This window comes from Chrysochloris asiatica, unplaced genomic scaffold (genome assembly GCF_000296735.1).
Source record: "Chrysochloris asiatica unplaced genomic scaffold, ChrAsi1.0 scaffold00375, whole genome shotgun sequence".
In the NCBI taxonomy this organism is placed as follows: Eukaryota; Metazoa; Chordata; class Mammalia; order Afrosoricida; family Chrysochloridae; genus Chrysochloris; species Chrysochloris asiatica.
This window is the reverse complement of record NW_006408893.1, coordinates 1,688,419-1,692,192: the sequence shown is the minus strand read 5'-3', so window position 1 is coordinate 1,692,192 and position 3,774 is coordinate 1,688,419. Positions and strand designations below refer to the sequence as shown.

At 39.0% G+C, this 3,774-nt stretch overlaps 1 pseudogene; it reads left to right on the top strand.

The window, feature by feature from the left end:
- The first annotated feature begins 449 nt into the window (after positions 1 to 449).
- On the top strand, positions 450 to 1,320 carry LOC102832227 (annotated as a pseudogene).
- The last annotated feature ends 2,454 nt before the right edge of the window (positions 1,321 to 3,774 follow it).

Below are 3,774 nucleotides of genomic sequence, written 5' to 3'. Positions count from 1 at the left end.
GACTGCTGTTATTGTTTTTGCTTTTTTCTGCTGATCTTTCTTTCAAGAAGTATCTTCTGTTCTTCTAGCTGCTCCAGACTGCTCTGCTTGTCCTTTCACGTGGGGATGTGCCACCTCAGAAGATTCTGGATGAGGATCAGGATTCCACCTATGGTCTTGTGCAATGCAAAGGTTCTGCAGGTGCCTCCTTCACTGGGCAAGTTCTAGCCCCATTTTAGTTATTTCAAACAGTTATAGGCTCTACTTGGTGTAAGGCTTGATGGAAGGTGGTTTCATCTCGGCTGCGCTGCCAAGACCTCTGCCCAGGATGGCTCCCCCTCCCTGGGCCTCTCCCCTCTTGCCCACGACCCCCCTTGCCTCTGAGGTCTCTCAGACCTAATACCGTGGGGTGAGGTGCAAGCAGGCCCAGGGAGGGTAGTTACTGCTGAGGAGCTGCAGTTGTGATCACGATGATAGAGGTACTGACAACAACTGACGCTCAGAAACCACTCCACCAGCTGAATGCCCTGCTGGAACAGGAGTCTAGATGTCAGCCAAAGGTCTTCAGCTTGAGACTAATTGAGTCTGCTCATGATAATGGCCTCAGAGTGACTGCAAGGTTAAGAGACTTTGAAGTAAAAGATCTTCTTAGTCTAACTCAGTTCTTTGGCTTTGACATGGAAACATTTTCTCTAGCTGTGAATTTACTGGACAGATTTCTGTCCAAGCACCTCGGATGTGTAGGACTGAGCTGCTTCTATTTGGCTGTAAAATCAATAGAAGAAGAGAGGAATGTCCTACTGGCAAATGACTTGATCCGAATAAGCCAGTATAAGTTCACGGTTTCTGACTTAATAAGAATGGAAAAGATTGTATTGGAGAAGGTGTGTTGGAAAGTTAAAGCTGCTACTGTCTTTCAGTTTCTGCAACTCTATTATTCACTCATTCAAGAGAGCTTACCATTTGAAAGGAGAAATAGCCTTACTTTTGAAAGACTAGAAGCTCAACTTAAGGCATGCCACTGCAGGATCATATTTTCTAAAGCAAAGCCCTCTGTGTTGTCATTATCATTGCATTGGAGATCCAATCACAGAAGTGTGTACAATTAACAGAAAAACTAGAATGTCTTCAGAAACATTCCAAGATAAATGGCAGAGATTTGACCTTCTGGCAAGAACTCGTACTCCAAGTGTATAACAGAATATTCATCAAACAAATGTTCCAAACCAAATGTTCAGAAGCTCAAATGGATTGTTTCTGGACAAACAGCAAGGCAGTTGAAGCATAGCTACTTACTATAAGATAGCCCACCTTCCAACAATTCCTGAAGCAGTCCCTTAATTGGATTATTACAACAACAAAAAACTCTTCTCTGAAGCCTTTCTCTACAACGCTGAGGGATGGAATTCATAGTTAGAACGGATTTAAACTGTGAAACCTCAAAACATCTCAACTCAATTGGTTCTCAGATTAGAGAAACTGATTACTTAATATTATGCTATAGTGGAATTATATTTAGACTTGAATTCACCTGTGATGTATACAAATCTAAGCTGAGAATATAAATGTGAAACTGTAATGATAAGCCTGGGGTGGTAAACTGTGAATCTTTATTTTTAACACTGACCTAAATTTCTATATTGGATCAATATGTTTAGGTGGTATTGAAATAATAACCTATATAAGCTAAGTCATCTTAAGTGTGATTATATTATGAGGCTTACATCAAAACCAATTGTTTTACAAATACACTTTTAAGACATATTAAGGATTACCATTCAAGACAGAATAAATGCTTTCTTGGCATCCATGATGCAAGTACATAATGCAGATATGTGGACTTCATTGCTATCTAGCAATTATATTTGAAGGCTTTTTTATATAAAACAAAAATAATAGACCTGGTAAGTTTGACATACTCATTATCTTCAATAGATTTTCTATACAACAGATTTTTTATGCAGAATCTACTGCCTCAATCTAGTCCCATTGAGAATCAAAATTGCCTTATCCTATTAATGCAAGTTCAGGTTAGATTTAACACTCCAGAAATTTTTACTAAGGACTGTTTTGATAAAACTGCCATTTCCTCTGAAAATTTTGTGTAAAAGGAACAAAGTATATTCTACTAAATGCCCCTACTGTGCTAAAATGAGAGTCCTGCTGTAGCACTGTAGGATAAGAACTGGACTGCTAACCACAAGATCGGTGATTCAAACCCACAAATCGCTCCTGGGAAACCCTCTATAGGGTCGCTGAGAGTTAGAACCAACTCGATGGCACTTAACAAGTGTGCCAAAATAAAATCTTAGGAAAGTAAGTAGGCATAAGGTAGCTGAGGTAACCCTGCTGTGGTGCTTTGGGATAAAAACTGGGCCACAAGTTTGGTTTGAACCACAAGATCAGCAGTTCAAATTTACCAGCCGTTCCTTGGAAACCCTATACAGGGTCGCTATGAGTTGGAATCGACTCGAACCGTGAAAGCACTGAAAACAGTTACCAAATTCATTGTGCAGCCTGAGACTATCCAGAACGGTTGTAACCAACTCAGATTACTTTTGACATCATGTTACAGATATTTATGGACAAATATGCACGGAAAAATAAGCCAAAGAGCCACAATATATCTTAAATTTTCTAAACTATGTTTTGTGGATAAGTTTTCTGTTTTCCTAAATGGCTGATACATTTCAATATTTGAATACATCAGTGTTAATTTTCAGTTAGCATAGGTAACCTAACAAAATTACCATTATATTATTAACGGATATACCTTTCAATAAAGTTACTGAAATACACTGGAAAAAAACAAACAGTTATAGGCTGAAGACGGACTTATAAGCTTTCTCTGGTGATGTTTCTGGTTATTCCAATCTCTCCCCTTCAAGTGTCTATTTTACAATAATAGGCAAGGGAAACCAAGATTCAAAAGACAGCCAAGCATCTTAACATAATTTCCCCACTTTTTCCCACTCAAACCATGCCTCAATCTTTGTATCCATGAGCCCTGTTGTTCCACGTTTGTGCTTAGATCGTTATTTACCTCTGTTCTATTTAGCCCATGTAAACCTGCCTAGCTATTCTTCCATCCACCTTATTTTTCCTTTCCCCTTCCCTTCTAGTGTATGCCCCCCCAGCACCCAAATTATCCTGTGCCTATTCCCTACCCTGTGTTCCACCTTCCCTTCCCTTCCCTTCCTCAAAGCCTACCACATACATCCCAGTAACCAACATAAAAATAAACAAAAATAAAAGATAATTTTTTTAATCTTTTAGTGTGGGTGCTTTTTCTTAATCTTTTACAATTTACAATAATGGATCTATCCCATATTATTCTTTTTGTGACTGACTGATTTCACTCAGCATAATGTCCTCAAGGTTCATCCATGTTATGCAGTGGCTTGCTACTTCCTTGTTATTCTTCAATGTAGCTAGTATTCCATTGTGTGTATGTACCAAAATTTCTTTATCCATTCTTCCACAGATGGGCACTTAGGCTGTCTCCATCTTTTTGCTATTGTAAACAGTGCTGATGTGAACATTGATGTGCATATATCTACTCATGTTATGGCTCGTATTTCTTGTGGATAAATACCAAGTAGAGGAATTGCTGGATCATAAGGTATATCTATTTCGAACCTTCTGAGGAAGCACCATATTGTTTTCCAGAATGGTTGGACCACTTTGCAATCCCACCAGCAATGTAGGAGGATCCCAGTCTCTCCACATCCTGGCCAACACTTATTGTCCTCTACTTTTTTGATCTTTGCTGTTATTGCTGGTGTGAGATGATAT